Below are 25,757 nucleotides of genomic sequence, written 5' to 3' on the forward strand. Positions count from 1 at the left end.
CCGACATGATGACTTTGACTATAAGCTGTTCATTACTACACGTAAATTCAAAACATTTAAGAATTCTGGCAACGACATTCATCCACAAGCATGGCTCCATCAATTCTCTCATTGTTTTCCTCCCAACTGGTCATTAGAGCACAGATTAGAATTTATGTGTGGCTACTTAGAGAATGAACCAGCTGTAAGAATGCGGTCGGTCATTCACGATTGCCACAGTGAAGGAGAGTTTTACCATGCCTTCCTCTCAGCATATTGGTCTCAGGCCACACAAGACCGAGTAAAACAAAGCATCATAATGATGAAATGTTTCGAACAATCTGAATTTTCCAGTCTTATGAAATATTTTGAAGACATGTTGCACAAGAATCAGTACCTGTCAAACCCATACAGCCCCTCAGAACTTATCCGCATTTGCTTAATCAAATTGCCTGAACATTTACGACACATTATTTTGGCAGGACGTTGCAAAGACGACATTGAAGCTTTTCAGGGACTGTTACAAGAATTGGAAATTGACACTGATAATCGCGGAATGCGGAAACAGGAACACAACAATTACAGGTCACATCCGTCACAATTCCTCGATAATAACTGGACGCGACAAGGCTATTCTCACAACACAAATCGTGACCAAAACAGACACCACCCGTATGACAACCGTTGGCAGAGTAGTAATAATTACAGGGAAAGATCACCTCTCCGCAGTAATGATTGTCACAGAGACAATCAGAGAAACGGACAATATGGGAACCAAAACAATTATTATTACGGGAGACAGAATAACTTGAGACGCAACGGTCCAGCGCGCAGTTACGATTCAGGGAGAAATTCTCCACCACTTAACCGACAAGAAAGAAACTACAGGAACTACCGACATGACGACAGACGATGTGATCGTAACGACAGACCTGAATTGCATCAGAACTGGCGGGATTCAAACAGAGCAGGGCCCTCTCGTCACGGTGAATTTGTAGAAGTAAGGTCTCCAAACCCCAATAACGACGCGCGCCAACAAAGAGACAATAGGCAATGACTCACACCGCTGGCAGCCACAAAACATACTTATGAAACTGACGACGCAGCTGCCGTAGCTAGTAATTACGTAAAAATGGAAGACATTAGGGACATCTTACGCCAGGAACACGACATAAAACATAACAACATTGCATATCCTGTGATTCACATTACAGTAAATGATGTAAAATTTACTGCAGTACTTGACTCTGGCAGTCCCATTTCAGTAATTAGTGAAACAGCCTTTAGCAAATGCAACAAATCGAACGATCGTCCCACACTTCCGTTACGTAAGATTAAATTACAAGGTGCAATCTTTGGAAAAAGTGTAGATGTATGCCAACAAACCAACTTAGAATTCTTTTGTCAAAGCCACAGCTTCTCTATGAGCTTTCTTATTGTTCCATTATTGTCGACAGAAATTATACTGGGAGTAGACTTTTTGAATGAATACAAAGCAATCTTAAGCTTTCACGATGCTGAAATAAGTTTAGAAAAAGAAGGTAAGTCAGTAGCTTTGAAATTTGAAGATTGGCTCTCAAACTATGACGAAGAAATTAATCGGCTTTACCTCCTGTTAGACAACAGTTCGGAATTTTCAACGGAACTTGACACTAACAATCACTCTGCAAGTACTGACAGGGATGATGTCGACGGCATATTTGAAACTAATAAGTTAATTCAGAACAAAATTCAAACAATTGAGAATTGTAATGACACTGATAAGCAGGACCTCTTTGAGATTTTACAAGCACATTCCACAGTTTTTACTCACAAAACAGGAACAATCAAGGGATTTCAATACCAATTTCGTGTTCGTGAGCATATTAAATTTTGTGTTAGACCATACGTAATTCCGGCGCATTATAGGGACCGTGTTAGAACAGAAATACAATCTATGCTTGATGAGGGCATTATTGAGCCTGCAGTAAGCTCATACAACAATCCATTACATGTTGTTGAGAAGAAAAAATGGATCGATCAGACTTGTCTTAGATTCGAGACAAATCAATACTATCATTATTCCTGAAACAGACAGGCCGCAAACGTTGGAAGAACTTCTTCAAAATTTTAATGGTGTAAAAGTGTTGTGTTCCATTGATCTCAGATCCAGCTTTTATCAGATCGAACTTCATCCAGAATGTAGAAAATACACAGCTTTCCTTTGTTTCGGCGTTTGTTATCAGTTTCGGAAACTTCCCTTTGGTTTGAACATTTCTTCAGCAACATTCATTCGCGGGCTAAATTCCATATTACCTGAGTTCTTAAAACGTCACATCACCTTATATGTGGACGATATTCTAATAGCAGAAGCTTCATGGGAACTACATAATCGCATCCTCAACAGTTTGTTACGTATTTTTGCAGAATCTGGAATTACAGTTAACTTGGAAAAGTCTGAATTCGGTAGGACAAAGGTGAAGTTTTTGGGACATATTATTTCTTCTGAAGGGATTCAGCCGGATCCTGAAAAGTTAGAAGCAATCAGAGCCATTCCAGTTCCATCCACAAAAAGACAAGTCCGCAGTTTTCTAGGTCTCGTAAATTTTTACCGTCGTTTTCTGAATATGCAAATTCTTGTTACACCAAAACTTTGTTCTCTCACTGGAAAAAATAATATTTGGAACTGGAACGAACAAGCACAAATGGAATTCAATTCTTTGAAAGAAGCGTTACTTCACGCGCCAATCTTAGCTCATCCAGATCTGTCACAAGATTTCTGCCTTAGCACGGATTCTTCTAAAGTCGGTCTTGGTGCCCATTTATTTCAAGAAGCCATAGAAAATGACACTACCGTTCAGAAAACCATTGCTTTTGCTAGCCGAGTGCTAACAAAATCTGAAAAAAATTATCCCGTTACTGAATTAGAAGCTTTAGCTATCGTTTGGGCATTTAACAAATTCCGTCTCTTTCTTTCTGGTAAGCACGTAAAAGTATACAGTGATCATCATGCATTACAATTTCTTATGTCTTCAAAATTAAATCATGACAGGTTAAAACGTTGGGCATTGTTTCTGCAGGAATTCCGCTTCACAATAGTCTACATTCCCGGCAAGGAGAACATTGTTGCGGACGCACTGTCTCGCGCACTGGCTGGGCTTGAGAAAAGTACCACAGAAGGCAACCTCGAGAAAAATTTCAGTATTCTTTACATTCAGAAAGTCGCCTTTGAAAACTTCATCACCACATCTTTAAAGGACATTGCTCATGAACAAGATAAAGATCCGATTTGGAAAGACATCAAGAGCAAATGGCATGAAAAGACACACACACAGATTCGGCATTATTATCTGGTTAGAAACAACATATTGTTCAAATGCTGCACTGTTGATGACAAGCTATGGGTACTTTGCATTCCTGACGATTTTGTTAATAAGCTCATTTGGTACATTCATTTCAGCTACGCACATTTTGGTCCACGAAAATGTTATCATATTCTTCGAACGACTTGTTATTTTAACAATATGGAAAAAAGAATTCGAAGAGTCTTGTCTATTTGTAAACTTTGTCAAAAGGCGAAACCATCTACTGTCTCACATCGTGCTCCGTTGTTTCCTATTAATCCTTCTAAATTAAAAGAATTTGCTGCTGTTGATCTCTTGGGACCGCTTGTCAGAACATCCAATGGATTTTCGTACGTTCTAGTCACTGTTGAACTTACTTCAAAATTTGTTTCTTACACTCCGTTACGTAAAGCCACTGGACGATCTGTATCCAACGCCTTTGTTAAAAATTTCTTACGTGAAGTTGACCACGTTGCTAAAGTCATTTCAGATAACGGACCACAATTTAGATCTGCTGTTTGGTCACGCACGCTTCGGAATCATAAAATCAAACCTGTTTTTATTTCATTGTACTCACCACATTGCAACCCGTCTGAACGGATTATGAAAGAAATCAATAAGCTTTGCAGACTTTATTGTCACAGAAAGCATCAGCATTGGGACAGATATCTACAATTATTTCAAAATGTGCTGAATGAAATGCCTCATGATTCCACTGCTTTACCACCTACTCTTGTACTGATGAATGAAGAACCACCGAACAGAATCAGAGAGCTTGTACCTTTCCCGAATACACATAAACTTCGACACAAAGACATAATTGATTTGGCTCTTAAAAATATAAAATCTGCAGCAGACAAAAGGAGAGAACTACACGGTAAAGCAAATGCAAAGAAATTATATATTGGCCAGAAAGTTCTCATTAAAGCTCATTCATTGTCACATAAGAAGAAACACTTGAGTCACAAATTCTTTCTAGTTTACAATGGACCTTACAGAATCCGACGTATACCACATGATAATTGCGTTGAAGTTGAAACTCTGCGTACTAGGAAGAGTAAAGGTTTACACCACATTTCACATGTAAAACCGTTTATTGAAAGATAATCTGCTTTTTAGCTTTGTCTTTGCCATAAAACTTTTCACTTCACATTTCTAGTATGCTTTGTCAGACTTAGAATCTATTAACATACAACAATGTTTGAAGTTAAATATCCAATCAAGAATCAAGAGAACTTATTTAAACAGAAATGACGAATGCATTGTTATAGTGAACAGACGTCACAGTGTTATTGTGTGTGTACATTCTTGCTTGTTAGTTGCACGATTATGGAACGACTATAAGAACATTTACCAGTACTGCTAATGAGATTTTAATGCAACATTTTGGTTTACTTGAAAATATATTCTGGATTTAAAGTACTTTCTGTGAGATACCAGATGACACAGTGTTAGTTTATGTGACAGCTACACGATTTTATCACGACGCTACTAATGAGTGACAATTTACAATGTTGCTTTTGCAGTGTTTCTGTTTTATATCTGCACAGTTTTTCTGAATTCTTCTGGAAAGTAAAACATGTTTTAGTAGTAACTTTTGTGGTATAGCAACAATGAGACAGCCTTTTTCGTGGCATAACAATACGTTACTGTACAGTACTTTCTTCATCACGCCAATAAGCATAATAACTACGATATCTATACGCAAAGCATTTCACTTTTGTTTATCATGTGGTAAGTACATTGACTTCTGCAGAACTTAGCTTTTGAAGGACGATAACTACGACACTTCCACAGAGATTATGTTGCGACAAGATGCACAGTTTAGCGCTACAGTACACGCATTTGAGTGATTAATCTTATACTTAAAACATTTATTTTTAAAGGTTTTTTTTTTAATTACAAAGAAAGTTTTCTGTGATACATTTCATTCCATTGCTGTAATTTGTAACACCTGAGGGTATAATTACATTAATCCTCAGGGGGGTACACGCTTACTTTGTGTACCATGTGTGTGGCAACCACAAGGAACTCTAGCTAATATGGTATTTGCTTCTACAACTTTACACATGGGTACCATATTTCTCTAACACACAAATTACACAGCTATCTGATCATTTAACTGAGAGATAAACATTTTTTTACTACATCAGTGACAGATGTTTACGCAATTACACAGTTGGATAACTTCACACTTATGAAATTGTATTTTGTCTGTACTGTGTGAACTGTTCATATTTTTTCGGACCCATTGTGATACTATGAGAGCTTTGAATGATGTATTTGGTATGAGACCATGATTTTTAAAGTACGTTTGAGGTAGATGACACTATTGAAATGAGCAGAGAATTTTCTTTAGGTTTTGAAATTATTGCAGAAAGCTACGACCTTTTTGAGATTTGACTGAGGTGTTATGATGTTATTTTTTACGACGACGATGTGTATTATGCTGCTGAGGTATGTTTATGATTAATAAGCTGGTGCTATATGAGGAATTTGGTTATGCTATGTATTTATTATGATGAAATATTGAAGTGTCGTCGCAAGATTGACGTGTCGACGAATATATATATGTGTAATAAGGTAAGGAGTAATGAATAGTGATTAGGGACTCTGACTTATGGAAAAGGATGTTGGAAACCAAGAATCATACTTTAGAATTATGAAATGTGTGTACATGTGTGAATCATGTGTGAATGTATCACAATGCTGGCGAAAATTTTTTGGAGACTGTTATATCAATAGCATTTTGTTTCTACACATTTGCAACGCAAATTCGTGACCTGTGAAACATTTTATATGAGACTGTCACTGTAGCGGAAACTGCTGTCGTAAATATTTCCGTAAGAAAGTTAAGTGACCACCTGCATGTAATGTGTTGTGGGCACGCAGCTGTGTCAAACACCTGGAGAACAAGCCATTAGGGTGTGCCTTTCCGGAAACACAGGTAGAAAAAAAAACAGAAAAAAAGCAGGCCTAAACCTCGCCATTGACATTCCTTTAGAGAAAATATTGCAAATGCGACACCCTCATTACTTCCATTAACCTTGCTATTGACATTCCTCTGTAGAAAGCATCGCAAATATTACACGCTCATTACCTGAAAACATATGGTTACTCGTACTTTGTGCTAATTACTGAAATGCTTATGAATTGACAAGAAATATTTCTACATCTGCACACCTGATTATGACAAGCGTGTTTCTATGAGAGTTGAGAGAATTTCTACTAACTTATGAAATGTCACATGACTACTGAATGATATTTTTATGCTTTGCTTTTCATAGTTGCTTATTTCATTTGATATCTGGTTTCCAGCTGTGTTGCAGCATTGCTTTTATAAAATGAAATGCATTTGCTAATGTGAACACTTTCTGTCTACAGATCTATTAAATAATAATTTTATGATCCACATTCTTTAAAAAAAGGAGCACTTGGAAAGGAAAGAACAATAAGAAGGAACTAGTAACAGTAACACATAATTTTCTTTTCAAGTACATGGTAATATTTTTTTTACAATAAGTTGTTGTGGTGCACCACTTTAATTTACATAGACATTAAGATGTGAATATACACTTCCCTTATCTGCATTGTTGTTTTTACTGTAATATCTTTTCTGCTTGAGCTTTGTCATGTATAGATATAAGTTTTATATTTTTTATATTTTTTATATTTGCTGCTGCTGTTTGGCAGGCATAGTGCTACTGAATTTTAAATTGTGTTACTCTGTTAAGCTAGTTTTACTACTGACTTATTTTTCTTGTTACTGTACATTGGCTCATATTAGTTGTAATGTTGCATTGCTTGGTAATTTATATTTACTGTAGCTTGCTTTGCAATTTTCCATTTTTTTTGCATTGCTGTTTGTGTTAATTTGTTATGTGCTGCTGCATTCCCTCATCCCTTAGTTTAGCATCTGAGCTCAGTAGATTTAAGTTAGCTTAAGAGGGGGTAGACTATAAGAAACTAACTATTATAAATTTATAAGAAATGCATTGAGAAGCTATCAGAAAATGGTCTGGCAAAATAAAAAGGATACTGTACAGTGGAGAAAAACTGTTGACAGAGGATGTGAACAGAATACAGAAAGCAGGCTTAGATAGGACCTTTTGGGAATAATGATGAACGAAGGGAGATCTCCATGCAAAATACTGCAGTAAAACAAACCCTGTCCTTTCCTTTTGTGTTATCCCACTATGTGTTTGTGTACCCTTGTGTAGTTGTTTTCTTCCTGTCTCTGTGTAGTTTCATAGAATTTTTTCTTCTTTTAATATTAAGCTACATTCACTATGATGAGGAATACTGTTATCCTCAAATACAATTTGCATTAATAATATGTTATTTACTTTGTAAAGATGGTTAGACATTATTAATTCTGTTTTGTTTTAATGCTCATGTGTAAAGTTGATGTTTCAAAAGTTATTCTGATCTTTTATGTATTTACTTATGTTATAATTCCTGTAACACTGATGTATATGTTTATTTCTATTCTTTTGTAAAGCCCCTATTACTACAAATGTTATCTGTATTATTATTTTCTTTAATGATGTATTTTGTACCTTTGTAATTTTATAATTGTATAGACAATTTTATAATTGTATAGACAACAGTTCTTCAAATTAAGTTACATTTCACTGCACACGTTTCTGTTGGTCATAGTATATGGACAATATGTGAGAAGTAGGGACTGTTAGTGTTTGCACGTGTGTTAAAGATTCAGCAAGGGACTGGATAACAGCATTGCTGGTTCTAAGGACATTTCAAAAAAAACTTTTTGTGAGTGGACAAGTGGTGGTTTATGGACTTGCTATATTCTCTGCAAGACTCTTCGATGGTGACTGTGCACCTGCACAGTCGCAACAGATGGCTGCTGGCCGTCTCTACATGGACTACAGTGGGTCTGCACCTTCGGTGGCCCACCAATACCATTATTTCTGCAAGGACTGCAGTGGGTCTGCACCTCTGGTGGCCCACCAATACCACAATCTCTACCAGGACTCCAGTGGGTCTGCTCTGTGATGACCTACCTACCAATATTCTTCAAAACTTCGAATGACTCTGCTGTGGGTTTGCTCCATTGTGGCCCATTACCTGTCAGCATGTCAAGAGTCAGCACTGTCTTTCCGTTGGAAGGACAACACTACTTCTTCAAGACGGCATGGAAATCCACTACTTCCGTGTGCATTTTCTTCTACTGCTCAGACTTTGAGAAAAACACTACTATTTTACCGTAATGAACGATCAGGACTGTCTTTATGGACTGTGAGAAAATTTGAGCTTTTGACCAACATTGTATCAATAAGTGTGTGCATTTGATTTCTTTGTTATTGTAATTATGAAAAATTTTATCAAATCATTATTGGCCACTGTCCAAAAAAAATTTGTAAAATTTTTTGTGGGGAACATGGGGGCTATGGAAGTAGGCTGTTTGTGTTTTCTCTATGTAAGTAGGTTGTTTATGTTTTCTTATTGGCAACGTTACGTAACGCTCAATATGAAAATCACTGGCTGTGCTGTGTGCAGTCTGTGGCTGCTTTGCATTGTTGTAATGCTCGCCATTGTAGTGTTGGGCAGCTGGCTGTTAACAGCGCGTAGCGTTGCGCAGTTGGAAGTGAGCCGCCAGCAGTGGTGGATGTGGGGAGAGAGATGGCGGAGTTTTGAAATTTGTCATGAACTGCTATATTTATATATGATGATATCAAGGTAAATACATAGTTTGTTCTCTATTAATATCTTTCATTTGCTAACTATCCCTATCAGTAGTTAGTGCCTTCTATAGTTTGAATCTTTTATTTAGCTGGCAGTAGTGGCGCTCGTTGTATTGCAGTAGCTTGAGTAGCGAAGATTTTTGTGAGGTAAGTGATTTGTGGAAGGTATAGTTTAATGTTAGTCAGGGCCATTCTTTTGTAGGGAATTTTGAAAGTCAGATTGCGTTGCGCTAACAAAATATTGTGTGTCAGTTTAAGCACAGTCTTGTAAAATTGTTCAAAGGGGACGTTTCAATACATTCAAGAATGGCCTAAGGCCGAAAGTGCGCAGTAATGTAATATATATGTATGGTGCATTAAAGGAATAAAATTGACAGCCTACAGTGATTAAAATGCTTCCATCATTTAGACATTCTGTAACCTTACACGTCCATGACACTTCTGGAAGAGAAGAAATAACATGTAGATTCAAAAACCGCAAATTACTGTCATTATGTAAAAAATTTGGAAAAAGTCGTTACAGTAGAGCAGTATGCGATTATCACACAACGCAGTCGAAGGAACAGCAAATGGGCACTCGAAGGTACTCACGTCTTCTTTGTGTCGCGACGTACTAGACGTACGCACTGCTCATCATGCAACCCCTCACTTGCACCGAAAAATTGCAAACGAATGTGCAAACTGTAGCAGCCACAAGCCTCATAGAAACAAATTCTATTTAGAGATTTTCAACTTTTGTAGTCCTGTCTTCCTCAGTCGCGCGTGATATTACGTTACGGTATACTGATAATATTTCCTTTATGGACCGTCTGACCACAACTGAATGAAATGCAATTTTCGTGCCATACGCGTTTCGCTTTATTTTCTGCAAGGCATCTTCAGTGGCCTGGAATATGTACATTTTTTGCTATTTAGTTTCCTTTTTGGACAATGTACCTATAGTTTATAAACTGTTCTGGTGAATGGTTTTTGCTATTATGTGGCAGTATTTTGAACTGTACTTACAGAATTCGTGGACGATTTTCTACATATTACGCATCTGCTGCATTTTTGTTGTTGTTCCTCTTCTTATAAATACCACTTTTCGGTTTTTCCCCGCATTTGACAGCACTCGGAACTGGACACTTGGTTTGATGCAGTGCTTTGGTTAGTGGTACCGTTTGTCAGATGTTATTGCCAAAGAGCGAATGTTATTGCCAACTTTCGAGTGTAATTATTGAAGTATGTATGATCTGTTTGTGAACGCATTTTGTTGTTGTTGTTGTTGTTGTGTGTGTGTGTGTGTGTGTGTGTGTGTGTGTGTGTGTTTGGTGTGATATATCACCAAAAAACACACGCACCCTCACAACCCACAAAAAGATATATATGGGCTGTATGTGTGTAGTAGGGGGTCTGTGCTGATGTGTGTTTCTTCATTTATCACATGTTCGTTTTAAACGATGGCTTTCTGAATCTGGAAGTTTCTTGCATTTCTTGCATTTGTATGTTTGTCATTGTTGCCTATTCTCATTATTTTCATTTCTTGTTTGTAGGATGGTGCTTATGATGTTTTAAATTTCCTGCAAATGTGGAATGGTTTGTTTCGTACTTCCAACTCCTGATATGTTCTTTGTGTCGTGTTTTAAAATTCCTTCATGCCATGCCTATGTATACTGCATCACAACTTTCACATTCAAGTTTATATATTCCTGATTGTTCGAATTTGTCCCTCTTGGTGGTTGGTTGGCTTAGGTGTGATTGGAGGGTTTGTCCAGTCTTGTATGCCCCTACTGTAAAATTACTTTCGGTTGAGAATTGGCCAGTTCCACTAACATCGCTGCAATGGCTGTAAGTTGTATTTGCAGAAACTAGGTGTTCTATATGGAATGGCACAGCATACTGCTTGTTCTTAGCTTTTCAGGTAGTGGTTTCTCATCATGGCTTTCTGTGCTGGGTAGAAACAATGCTGCTTCATGTTCTTTGCATTCTTCCTGTGCAGTTGCAGTGCCGCTTTCCTAATACTGGCAGTTGCCTACGCAACCACCTGCCTATACCAATCCAGTTTCTGTGGTGGAACTACAACCACTTCCCAAATTCGATCTTCTTGCTCCTGGTTTATAAAATCTTTGGCTGGAGTCTTCTTGCTTGTGTGGTGAGGGATCTGATTCTTCACTTACTCGAAATTCTTGACGTATTCATCCCAAGAATGTTGCAACAAAAGTTTCCCAGCTCACACATGATACTCTCTGCTAGGTTTGTTTGTGCGTGGTACGTGGCAGTATAAACTCACTTTATCCTCCTTCTCGACAAGACTCCCTCTCAAGTCTTAATATGCTAGTATAACTGAAAAACTAATTGAGATTAAGCGATTGTCATCAAAGTCGCGCCCTTTGATGGACACAGACCCAGATGTCGCACACGATTCTCTAGAGATGGTTCTATCGTGTGCCGCTGATGGTGTAGCACTAGGCTTCAAACACTCACCAGTATGCCTCTGATCATTCGATCACAACCTGCTCTCTACTAGGGGCATTAATGGCTCAGTGACTTGTGGTTGCTCTGTATTTAGCTTCTCTACGTTCCTACTGAGCGAGGCAAACTCCTTTGAACTAAAACAGAGTTGTGGCTTCAGATACATTTCTTTCCTCCATAACCTGTATTCTCTGGCACACTGAGGCATTTGCTTCCTCTCCAGTCTGCATTCTTTGTGAAGAGGCTGAATCACCTAGGTCACATTCTTTTTTGCCGCTTTTGAATCCTCTCTTAACTTTTCATCCACTGATCTGTATCGATCATCGAATTCCCGCGTAGCACAACCATCTTTTCCCTTCAGCTGTCCATTTTTCCTGTCTGCTCCAGCTTTTATCCTATCTGCTTCGGCTCTGCCGCGCTGCGCGTCTTTTCTGTTTGCCTCCGCTAGTTTCCTGTCTATTCCTGCTTGTTTCTTATCTGCTTACGCTTTCCTATTTCTTTCTTACATTTCTTTCCTGTTTGCTTCTGCTTTCTCCAGCAGAAACGTATATCCTCTACGTCTCAAAAATTTGAGTTCCTCTGCGCCGAGATCTACTCCGTGTCTTAAGCCGCGCTAGTTTCGCTTTGTTCGGTTGTCAGCGTGGTTTCTGGGTTTTGGTATCTGGGTTTCAGGCTACGCAGCTTCTGGTGACGTCTCAACCTCAGAGAGATCCGACAGGCCCTCCTGTGATCCCATTGAATCCTCCTGCTTGAAAACCCGCCTTTCCTCTCTAGACAGTGCTCAATTAGCCCAATCGATGTACAAAAGAAATGAAAACAAAATGTACTACAAAGTGAACTATTGCTATCAAAAAATTAACGTAAGTGAACGACAGTAAGCACAAAAATATCGTCAGACGTAATACAAAAGACCTACATATACAATGTGAATTTAGTCATTAAAATCACCCAAAATACAGATACATGCACAAGAAACAAATTATAAGACACATAGTTCATATACGTGACACTACCATATGCTGCAGCTGCAGATTAAAGCACAAGTTTCAAATAAGATTTTACAGCTTTTTGTACCCCCAAGATGTGTCTCACTGTGCCGTCCTAACGGCAAGATATCGAAGGATACCAAAAGTAACATCCTTTATAAGAGTCGGCAAGTAAGTTTCTTAATAACCGATGTTGGTGTGCAATATTGCTGCTTATTACCCCCGAATACTACAAGGTTATAGCAAACAGTAAAATCCATGGAGAAGAAATAAAAACTTTGAGGTTCGCCGATGACATTGTAATTCTGTCAGAGACAGCAAAGGACGTGGAAGAGCTGTTGAACGAAATGGACAGTGTCTTGAAAGGGGGGCATAAGATGAACATCAACAAAAGCAAAACGAGGATAATGGAATGTAGTCGAATTAAGTCGGGTGATGCTGAGGGAATTAGATTAGGAAATAAGACACTTAAAATAGTAAAGGAGTTTTGCTATTTGGGGAGCAAAATAACTGATGATGGTCGAAGTAGAGAGGATATCAAATGTAGACTGGCAATGGCAAGGAAAGCGTTTCTGAAGAAGAGAAATTTGTTAACATCTAGTGTAGATTTAAGTGTCAGGAAGTCGTTTCTGCAAGTATTTGTATGGAGTGTAGCCATGTATGGAAGTGAAACGTGGACGATAAATAGTTTAGACAAAAAGAGAATAGAAGCTTTTGAAATGTGGTGCTACAGAAGAATGCTGAAGATTAGGTGGGTAGATCACATAACTAATGAGGAGGTATTGAATAGAATTGGGGAGAAGAGGAGCTTGTGGCACAAATTGACTAGAAGAAGGGATCGGTTGGTAGGACATGTTCTGAGGCATCAAGGGATCACCAATTTAGTATTGGAGGGCAGCGTGGAGGGTAAAAGTCGTAGAGGAGGGCCAAGAGATGAATACACTAAGCAGATTCAGAGGGATGTAGGCTGCAGTAGGTGCTGAGAGATGAAGAAGCTTGCACAGGATAGAGTAGCATGGAGAGCTGCACCAAACCAGTCTCAGGACTGAAGACCACAACAACAACAACATAGCAAAACAGTCAGGAAACACTACACAGTAAACTTACAATGCAAGGGGAAATTGGCACAGGTCTCACTAGTCAACAAAAAGAGTCATACAATAAAAGCTTCCACGACCCGATGTTCCAGCTGCCGAGAATTCTTCCGAGTTGTATGGCCGTGTTCCACGGAACTCTTCTATCCCTGAAGTTTCGTCCGAAGCTACGTTGGGCATCTTTGGGGGTGCTCCTAGTTGTGCTGAGTCTTGCCGACTGACGAGTCGGACGTCGAAGAGCGGCCTAAATACAGTGGAAAGTGGGCGTGGTCTGGAGTTCACGTGATAGAGATAAACTTTGTCAAGGATAAAATGTAACTATCGATCACAGTACGTCAGAGATGAAAACTTCTCATCGATTCTGTAGCGCCACTGTCCATATATCGCTGAGTTTCTTAGTTTCTTCTTTTCTGTTAAAATTATCTCCATGTTTATATCTTTCGATGGCTTCTCTCTATAGCCGTGGATAATAGTTCGTAATAGTACATAAGACTTCAATTTCCGAAAATTTCACAACGTGATCACCCGACTGAAGAGCATGTTCAGCCACGACTGACTTGTCTGTTTTCCCTAGTCGACAAAGACTTTTATGTTCCTTCAACTGTGTATTCACACTTCTCCTTGTAGTTGAAATCAGACAAGTCAGCCACGGCGGAACATGCTCTTCAGTCGGGTGATCACGTAGTGATTACCTTCGCCGAACGATACGCGAATGAACATTGAGTCTGGGCACTGTGCACAATGATAGCGCCGTCACAGTTGGAACAGCAAACATACATGTACACTCGATTATATTTATAATATTAGTGCATCGTCTGACCACTGAAAAGCTGTAAGACAGTTTAAACGTTCTTGAAATCTAAGTCAGGTAACACATATTTACTCGCTCTAATGACTCACAAATATCTAACATACAGAGTGTGAACGGTATAAGCTGAAGAAATCATACAGACGGTACATCTCGGTGTGCTTTACAAAAAAATCTAATGAAATGTCGTCGTATGACGTTCTTTATTTTCGTATTTCTAAAAGACAGATATTTGCACAATTGACAGTAGACGCATTCCTGCACACATTGTCAGCCGACGGCGCACGATCAAGCTTGTGTGTTACCGACATCGACGTAGCGGTCAGAGAAAGGTGACGGACGGACCAGACATTGGACGTGTACAATGAAGCTGCGCGATGCCTAGGTGCTACGGAAACATGAAATGTAAACAGTTACTGGGTTGTCAAGAGCGTGTAATTCGTTTTACATATTCAGTGAATTAAGTCTAACCAGGCGTTCTCTCTTCTACAACATTACCATAGCGAAGGTCGTAGTAGTAAAAAAGAAAGCTCTCACCAAATAAAATGTGTTTCCCTTATTGTAAAATCAACCAATTACCACGTAATTTGCTGTGCTTTGGTTACAATTAACTGTTTCTTCTCTTTACGACAATACCATAACGAAAATGAAATTCAGCCTATTTTCCTTACCTACGATAGTATCGTAACGAAAATGAAATCTACACTACTTTGTTTCCTATTACACCAACACTACAATAAGTGTTCAAATTGCCCACCATCCGATTCGACACATGCTTCATTACGGCGGACCCAGTTTCGTCGCACTCGTTCACACCCACGCACATTTGTCTTTGTGGTACTGGCACCATCGAAAATCCTCTGCATGAGTTCGTCCACATTATTTATTTGCTGAGCATAGATAAGTTCCTTTATAGGGCCCCAAAAGTAAAAACCCCGCGTATTTAAATCAGAACTGCGTGCTAGGCATCAATGTGGACCAAAACGGCCTGTTCATCGTCCTGAAACCGTCTATTAAAAAATCTTCGTCCTCTGTGACCAATATGGGGTGGAGCACTATCGTGGAAGAATCACATGTTATGACGTACGGCTAAGGCAATATTTACTAATAAAGTTGGTAGCAATGTCTCCTCTAGAAAGGTTCGGTAATCGTTACCAGTCAATCGTGCAGGTAAAACTTAAGGGTCAATACTGTAATCATCGATTACATCCACCCATACACGGGGTGTTCAAAACGTCTCTCCGCAGTGCCGTATGATTGTTAGCCGCCTGTGCCGTATGCCGCACTGAATATACCGAAATGACACTCAGTGAAATACAAGTTATTAATTTATTGAATATTCATTTTTATCTACAAATTTTCACTTTAAATGTTGAAAGTGCCCCCCTGCCCCCCCCCCCCCCCCCCCCCCCTTGTTTTGAATACACAATTCAATTCGTCTAATCTTGTTTCCAAACACAAGCTGTAACATTTCTTCTGCAACAGAAGCAGTAATAGTGGCTATTGCAGTTTTCAGTTCATCGATGAATTTTGGTCGGATTTTGTAGACAATTGCTTTCGCAGCACCGCAAAAGAAAAATTCAGGTGGTGTTAGGTCAGGCGATCATGGATGCCAAATTCCCTGTGAAATTATTCGATCACCAAAAACATAAAAACATCAGCAAGCAGTGACATTGAAAAGCGAGCTGTATGCGCGGTTGCACTATCTTGTTAAAAAATAACTGTTCAGTATTTCACCCTACACAAGTTCTCCTATAATATGGGTACAGAATATCACTGCAGTATCGTTGCGAGTTTATTGAAAATTATGGGACCCACAATCCGACGTCTAGGAATTGCAATCCAAACTCCTATTTTCACAGAGTGAAGTGGTTCTTCATGAATACACAATGGATTTGCAGTACTCCACAGACGAGAATTTTGCGAATTCATGTACCCGGATAAATGAAAGAACGCCTCATCAGTGAAAAACGTTTCATTTAGAATATCTTTTCCATTTTGTTGAAGGAAATTCTTGAACCATTGACAATAATGCAGTCTGTTGCCGTGATTAGTATTTTCAGTTCTTGCACGACTATCATTTTGTATGGGAAAACGAATTTTTTCCTTACAGCTGTGTGGGCCGTTCCGACACTAACATCGATTTCCTGGGCGAGATTTCTTGTTGAATTGTTCGGACTCACGGACATTTTACCGGAAATATCGAGTAGCTTATCCTCAGAAAAAACGCTAGGACGACCACTTCTCGGTGCATCTGTCATTGAACCCGTACTTCGAAATTTGTTAATCAAATCCCGCACAGAATCGCGAAGCGGGAGTGTTGTCTCCTGGGAAACTGAATTAAATGTTCGACGAACTGAAACTGTGTATTTACCGCCGGACACTTGTTCGAGTAAAAACACACGTTCTTAAATGGTTAGCATTTTGACAGTGACAAAAACGAGACAAACGAACAAAGCAACTAAACTTAAACGTTCACGTCAACACGTAACGACACATACCAACGATACTACTGACGCTGGCCGAGATAAATGAAACAGTGGAATGTTGGAAGAGTCCACTTGAAGGAAAGTAACCCAGGCAGGCGAACCATCATACGACACGCGCAGCTAACAATCATACTGCACTGCGGAGACACCTTTTGAACTGCCCGTATATACGGAAAAGCACCGCTGAAAATGTGTTGCTACTACTTAGCGAGGATTGTGTACACTCCACGAGTACAAGTTACGGAAATTGGTTATTCCGTCGCGAGTGAAACACGCTGTATTTGTGGCGAGTGCATTGTTTACAAAATCAAGCTGCGCATTTTTAACAACAACCACTCTGTGAATTCTCGCCGTGGAGGTAAATATTGCTAACGCTTGTTCCCTTTGAATCTGGTAAGTCCGCAGACGCTCCTCTATCAAAGTGCGATGAACCATAGTGTGCGATACAACCAATTGGCGGTCGATGTTCTAGTACTTTGGGTAGGGTGTTCGTGGATGCGGTCCAGAATTTATTCCTCAGCTTCCACCGTCCGTTCTTCGCGTCGCGGGGGGTCTGCCTTCCGCACGGAGTAGTGAAAAGTAAGTACTTTCAAACTATACAAATGAAATAAGTACTCGTAAGCTGTATTCTGTCGTGATTTACCTTATATAATAAAGCGAAAACATAGCACAACAGACAATACGTTTCGCATAGAGAATTAAAGGTAAAGATAACTACTGTACTTTGTCACGAATGAATCACAAAATAATCAAGTAAAAGTAGAGAATTGTGATGATACAAATCTTTGGTGAACAGTGACAAATGTGATCGTTCAGGAAGTCTTCCTTATGGGAAGTGTTCTCGATAAATCGTACAGCTGTCCACGAAATACCTTTTGCCGCGCCAAAAATTAAATGAAAATCGTATAGCTCAGTGATAATAAATCGCCCTTCCATCCTAACGATTATCGAAGTTGCAGTAATGAGTTTGCGACTGACGATCGCTATGTCCTGAAATGTGTTTCTGGGACAACCGTAGGAGATGGATAAACATGTTACTAGACGTTTTAAATCAGTTACTTGTGTTCTATTAACGAGATTTTTTGGCATATTATATCAGTTATATCCTGTATAATTAATAGAGAAGAAATTTCTCTAAAACTCAAATCAAATTACAAAATGAAGCTGACAGTGTGAGGAGGTACAAAAATTGTGGAATACCGTTTGGAGAGTGCGCAACCAATCTCATCTGGGCATCTCCTGAAACCAATATTAACAACAAAGCAACAAGTTGCAAGGCAAAGTAAGCCATAAACGAGCTGCTCAGATGTTATCTGAGCTATCAGCATTGCGACCCTTATACACTGAAGTGACAAAAGTCCCGGTCTAGCGATATACATGCATACAGTATGGCGTAAACAAGGTATAAAAGGCAGTGCATTGGCGGAGCTGTCATTTGCACTCAGGTGATTAATGTCTGCAGGTTTCCGACGTGATTATGGCTGCACAACAGGTTTTAACAGACTTTGAGAGCTTAATGGTGGTTCTAGCTAGACGCATAGAACATTCCATCTTGTAAATCGTTAGCGAATGTAAAACTCTGTGATCTACAGTGTCAAGAGTGTGCCGTGAATACCAGTTTACAGGCATTGCCTCTCACCACGGACAACGCAGTGGCCGACGGCCTTCACTTAACGACTGAGAGCAGCGACATTTGCGTAGGCATGTCAGTGCTAACAGACAAGCAAAACTGCGGTGAAAGGATCCTGTAGTCCCCTTTCATTATAGTTTTACTTACTTTCCAGTAATACAAAACTCTCTGGCAGGCGTGGGTGAATGAATGTGGTGTGTGTCATGTTGCTATACGGTGGTTTAGTCTGCTGCAGAGAATCAGCGATAGTCGTACAGAATGGCCAACCCCTGTAGTTTTCAGGTAGACAAAGAGGTTTGCTCTCCTTGTGTGAAAGTTACCGGTGTTAGGTTGGTGGCGGAAGCCTCATCTCTGGGTTTTCCTGGCCACGGGGTCGCTTGGGAAACGTCGGAGTGTGTGAGACGTCAGTCTGCTCCCACGAGGCCCACGAGAAAGATAGGCCGCGGCGCGTACGTCACGAAGGTAGTCATCAACTCGCTCGCTCGCTCGCTCAGCTCAGCAGACAAAATGAGTTTCTAAACCTGTTAACTCGCAGCTGGGCGTGTAAGTACTAACGAGAATTGCATCTACCACTGGAATCTGCTATTACGAAGTCTTACTGATTAACAGTGCTAAAGCAAAAATTTAATTTAATATCAAATGTTATAACAGCTTGTTTATACTATTTAGTCTCTTTTGCTTAACAGTACTCATTACATGCTGGGAGTGATGCCTTATGCAATTGATAATCACTTAAGCATGATATGATTTTATTGTACGCCAGTACAGCCATAACAAATTATAAGTAGGCCCATGGAAAATGGTTCAAGTGGCTCTGAGCACTATGGGACTTAACATCTGAGGTCATCAGTCCCCTAGAACTTAGAACTACTTAAACCTAACTAACCTAAGGACATCACACACATCCACGCCCGAGGCAGGATTCGATACTGCGACCGTAGCGGTCGCGCGGTTCCAGACTGTAGCGCCTAGAACCACTCCGCCACACCGACCAGCAGGCCCATGGACTTCCAATCACTATAGGACTAATAACAGTAAGATTCCATAATAGCGGATTCCAGTAGACGATTCAGTTTTCGTTTTATACGGACACGCCTAGTTAACAGATATAGAAACGTAGTTTGCTGATTTGAGCGAACGAGCGAGCGCAGGACTACCTTCGTGACGTACGCGCCGCGGCCTGTCTTTCTCGTAGGCCTCGGCTCCCAGCGCGCAGAGTGTCTCCAGCCAAGCCCTCATCGAAGGACGTTGAGTTTGTTTAATCCCATGGCGCGTTGTCTCGTAGCGAGAGTGGAGTTTCTAGCTTTTGGTCTCGCGTCTCGTGTTATAAAGATTGTTTAACCTTGTCGGAGTAAGGAATGCAAGGCTGCTGCAGACTTTCTGTTTAATTCCTAATGCAGGGTTTGATCCGTAAGAAGAACGTAACACAAAGGTGTTGCATATGTGAGAAGTGCGCCCTCGTTTCAGTGTGAATGTTTGTCTGCCTGCAAGTGCGTCTGTATACGTTCTAATCTTTCCTGCACCTTAATAATTTCGCCTCTTCGTGAATTTTCTTTGTCTCATTTATCTTTTGTCCGTTAGAGTTTGTTGGTCCACTGCCATCACCCTTTGTCCATTCAAATGTGCCTTCTGAAAAATGTCAATTGATCGCGGCTGAGTGGTTTAATGTGGTTAAAACTTGGCCACGGTATGTAGAAATTGTGTCTCCGCAAACTACGTGGGCATACGAGTGTGTCGTGAATCGTGTACCGTTTCACAAGAAATTGTACGTAGTTACCAGGCAACAGCAGTCGTGTAGATGCTTTACATCAATGTTTTAAGGAATAAATAATTTTGCCACCAATCTTATCCTGTGTACCGATGTTACGTCTCTATTACCTACGCCATTTACCTTGTAGCTTCCTTGTTAGCCCATCCATAGCGTTTCCTTGCGCACAGACCCAGTAAGTAGTGTTACCTTTTTATTTAAAACAAATTCTTTAGAGTAGATGTTGTTTTCAGGAGTGCTGCTACAAGCTGCTCTTATGCACAGTGTTCACGCATTATTTACTTTATTTTAATATTTGATTCACGTGAAAGATGCCTGGACCAAACTAGCAATTACATCTCATTCTTTAAGAGTGATAGTACAATGAATGTTCTTTTATGAGTTTTTTTCTTAGGACTAAATTAATTAATTTTCCGATTCAGTTGAACCCTTTATTTGTCGTGTGGCTAGAGTCGGTGGCGACCTAATCTTTTACGTTGATTTCTACGTCAGATAGCAATTTCTTATTCAAAGTGAGATTCACGCAACTTACACGTAACACCACTTCTTCCGCACCAGCGGAAATAACCACAGACGCCAATGTGGGACGTACGGCGAAAGCATCCGTTTGGACAGCGCGGCAGAATTGGGCGTTAATGAGCTACAGCAGCAGACGGCCGACGCGAGTGCCTATTCTGACAGTATTTGACCCTAGGATACTGGAAAATCGTGGCCTGGTCAGATGAGTTCCGATTTCAGTTTATGAGATGTTGGGGTTCGAGTGCGGTGCAGACTCCACGTAGCCATGGACCCAGATCGCCATCAAGGCAATGTGCAGGACGGTAGCGGTTTCATAATAGTACGAGCGGGACTGGGTTCTTGCTCCATCTGAACGTATGACTGACAGGAAATGTTTATGTTCGGCTACTTGGAGACCATTTGTCCCCAAACAGCGATAGAATTCTTACAGATGATAATGCGCCTTGTCATTGGGCCACAATTGCTGGCAACTGGTCTGAAGAACATATTGGACAATTCGAGCGCATGATTTTGCTACGCTGATTGTCCGACATGAATCCCATCGAATATTTGTGGGACATAATCGAGAGGTCAGTTTCTGCGCAAAATTCTGCACGGGTGACAGTTTCGTAAACATGGGCAGCTACAGAGGCAACATGGCTTAACATTTCTCCAGGGGACATCCAACGACTTGTTGAATCCATGCCAGGTTGAGTCGCTGCACTACGCCGCGCTAAAGAACGTCTGGCACGTTACACCCACGACTTTTGTCACATCAGTGTATTTCACGAATAACTTTCAGTTTGAGCCGATCAGAGCAATATGGTGGCCCGAAAAGGAAATGTCCAACATAGTGGTCCGAAGCAGCATAGCACAGAATCTTAGTTCACTGCCCTCAGCAGCTTAATTTCTCGAAAATGGAGGACAGAACCCATTGATACAGACAATTTGACGGACAGTAATATCTGTTATTTCATGGGAAGAAAGTGAAACGCAGCAGAAACGTGTCAAACCTGATGTACAAAAAGCACATTAACAATTGCGAGGTGGGTACTGGGCCTTAGCAGTGTCTCCTCGATTGGTCGACTTCATCCCATCAAGACAAGAGGTGGGGCGGCTCTGTTCGATCAGACTGAAACGTCCCCTTTCAACAATTCTACATGACTGTGCTTAAACTGACACACAATATTTTGTTAGCGCAACGCAATCTGACTTTCAAAATTCCCTACAAAAGAATGGCCCTGACTAACATTAAACTATACCTTTCACAAATCACTTACCTCACAAAAATCTTCGTTGCTCAAGCTACTGCAATACAGCGAGCGCCACTACTGCCAGCTAAATAAAAGATTCAAACCATGGAAGGCACTAACTACTGATAGGGATAGTTAGCAAATGAAAGATATTAATAGAGAACAAACAATGTATTTACCTTGATATCATCATATATAAATATAGCAGTTCATGACAAATTTCAAAACTCCGCCATCTCTCTCCCCACATCCACCACTGCTGGCGGCTCACCTCCAACTGCGCAACGCTACGCGCTGTTCACAGCCAGCTGCCTAACACTACAATGGCGAGTACTACAACAATGCAAAGCAGACACAGACTGCCCACAGCACAGCCAGTGATTTTCATACAGAGGTGGCGTTACCAATAAAAAAACCTAAACAGCCTACTTACAAGACGACCAAAATATTCCCTCCATGTATGTATGCACAGCAATAATAACCATCGAAAAGAGGCAGTCCCTGAAGACAACCTCCTTCATTTCATGCATTTAATGAAGTGTAGTGCTCACAACTCCTTTAAACGCGAACAATCTTTTCTTTTTATTCAACAAGGAGATGTGCCTTCACAGATATTCCATAGTAACAGTTACACATTTTTCAGTTTTTGGAACAGATATTAGTCCACAGTTCACACACTGTGGAGGAATGCGGTAAATGTCTTCTTAAACCACTGTATAGACGAATCTGGATGAATTACAGTTCTTCTTATGCTCGTGCGGATAGTTAAAACGGCACAGGATGCCAGATCAAGTGGATCTTGCTGACTAGGCGCCAGTCATACCTAATTCGCAGTTTTCTTAAGAATCGACATTTCTTCATTCTGTTTCATCTGATGCATTGTTGTCGAGTAAAGGCAGGCGATCACGTTGTTTCGTTTACTGCTCCAGAGCCATAAAAGTGCGTCACTTATAATTCACCAGTTAACTTTTCAGATTCAAAAGTGACAAGGTGTTCGGTCAACCCATTGCCACAGGTGCCATTCAAATCCATTCAGCTGAAGAAAAATAGGGGGAACACCAAACAGCTGATTACTAACTAGGAAAGGAACTGAACGCACTGAAATAAAATTCACGCATCAGTGTGGATTGAACAGTGACATAACACGATATCAGTGCCAACCGTTCGAATTTGCTGATGCTCTAATGTAATGAATATGTGAACCACGGATACTAGTATCCATAAAGTGAACGGTGTGCATTGTATTGTTTTTGGTCCAATAATTTGAACTTATTGGATTGTATTCATTTCGTCTACATCCCATGTTGCAGGATAACCCACACTCATCCAGCGACTTCGTTTCTCCAGTGAAGCTGTAGATGGAAACATCAGTGACATTATAAATCCGAATCCGGCCTCGGGGGCTGCCCAGGTAGCTAAATGGTTAAGGCGACTGTTTGGTGATAAACAGATAACATGGATTACATTACTGATGTAATTCGAGTTTTCAGCAGTCACAACAGGTCAGCTGTTAATTGGTTGAGATGCTGTTCAACATGTTTTATGATACTTTAACAAATGAGGTCCAATATATATACGAGAGCTAATCGGAAAGTAAGGAACGATAGCTCGCGAAATGGAAACCACAGTGAAAATCAAAACTTTTATTTGCAACAATTAGCTACAACTTCCAGCTACTTATCTTCATAGTCGCCGATCCGACTTAGACGTTTGTCATAGCTTTGTACAAACTTTCCAGTACCCTCGTTATAGAAGGCAGCCGCCAGTGCTTTCCGCCAATTCTCTACGCTGTGCCAGAATGTTGTCTTCATAGGCAGCGGTTCATGTGAGCAGTGATGAAACGCAAGAGACAATTACGGGCTGTATTGTGGTGCCCTGCAGAATGCGGCTGAGAACGGTCTTCAAGAAGAAACAGCACGACAGTTATGTAATGTTGGCTGCATAGCTTCAGGCGCTATTTCTCATCAGGCCCTCGTATTTGGCGGGAGACACGATTTTTGTAGGTATCTTTGTATGCTCCCTGTGTGCTCAGAACAAAAAAGAACGACATAACGCGATCGATGGGTTTACTAGAGACACTGCCGACACCAACACACTAGACTGGTAATATCATACTTTATGAGCAAATTCATTTCCAAATAAACAATCTAGAAACTGAAATATTCAAGGCCTTCATTTAGCGCTGGAATTGATCCAGTTTCAGAATGTCGGTGTCTACAAACATGCAAGCTGTCAGTAACTTGTCTCGCAGAATTTAAACTTCTATTTGGTGCTGCTGTTACAAGTGGCAACAGAAGCAGTTTCTTCCAGAAATTCTGTTCTTTTTGGGGATACGTAGGCTAACGAATACTGGCAGACAAGAGCGCCCGTTTTTTAACGCTCACACTTGATGATCGGTTGTGACAGCCCAGCCCGAGAAGCGGGGCTTAAGCACGGCTTCAGGCTTTCAGGTAAACAGCAAGACAAGGGAGGCAGTGAACACGCAGTGCACTTCACTGATTCCAAAATAAGTCACATTTCTGCACACGGAGTGGAAAGGGGTGTCATGGTGGAAATACATGTGTTCAGTTACTTATCTCTCCTATGTCGTCAATTTTATTTTCAAGTGATCTTGTATTATGTAGTTCTTATCAACTGGCAGGAAACTCAATAAAATATAAGTTATGCTTCCGTCGAGAGTTAGAGACAGAGACAGAGAACTACTCACATGGTGAAATCAGTTTCCGACTGACTCCCCAGAAAGAACTCCTCAACGAAACCACATCTCCATGGCGTTCAGTATACATTCAGTTTCTTCTGAAAATTAAAGTTACTATGGTGGACAAGAAAGTTAAATAAAAACCATTTTTATATGTAACTTTATTACTGTCTAACTGAATTCAAGTCACGCGTTATAAATTTTACACAAGTAACGATTTTTGAGAGACAAACAAATTAACCAACAATAGTGAAGATACTAAATAACAGAGTTAACATACTCTCACAAAACCAGTTCAACATAGTGACTAAGATATTTTTTATAGTTAGTCCCTACGATTGTTCTGAAAGAAGATCACGAAAGATCATAAAAAAATTATAGTTTCACTGAAAATAGCGTGGCTACATAAATCATACAAAAATGGTTGATGAGTGTCAGCATTGACTCCGAAGTTGGCATATGTAGGCACCAATAACGAAACATATTTCAATAATTTTATAAACGTTACTAGTTGTAGTCGTATATAATTAATTGACTTGAATGGGTATTCCATCATGAGTTACGTACACCACGACCGCCACACCATTATTACTAACAAAATGAGGGTCAGCATTGGTCATTGAAGTAGAGATATTTATTTCTGTTGTAAATCGATTTCTATCACTGCGTGCCCATCATCAGTGCTAGTATTAAAAAGTCCTGTGAATTCTTGAATACAAGCAGCAGTGCTAGTACTGAAGCCCTCATAAATATAAGCAGTAAAATTGCAACCTCTGCGCATATCAGTGAAGAGTACTGACAAGGAACAAATGCAACCTTCGGTCTGACAAGTGCTCGTCACTGATATATACCGATGTTGCAGTTTTGCTGTTTGTATTTATGAGTCCACAGGGCTTTAATACTTACACTGATGATGGCCTCGCAGTGACTGAAATCGATTTTCTACCAATACTGACCCTCCTTTTGTTATTAATTAATTCATGTTGCCTACGAAAGACACTGCAGATTTTTGATTATCTAAATTTGAATTACTAGTAGTTATGCAACGTGTGTTACCTTTCGAGTTCCTACC

This window comes from Schistocerca piceifrons, chromosome 3 (genome assembly GCF_021461385.2).
Source record: "Schistocerca piceifrons isolate TAMUIC-IGC-003096 chromosome 3, iqSchPice1.1, whole genome shotgun sequence".
Classification (NCBI taxonomy): domain Eukaryota; kingdom Metazoa; phylum Arthropoda; class Insecta; order Orthoptera; family Acrididae; genus Schistocerca; species Schistocerca piceifrons.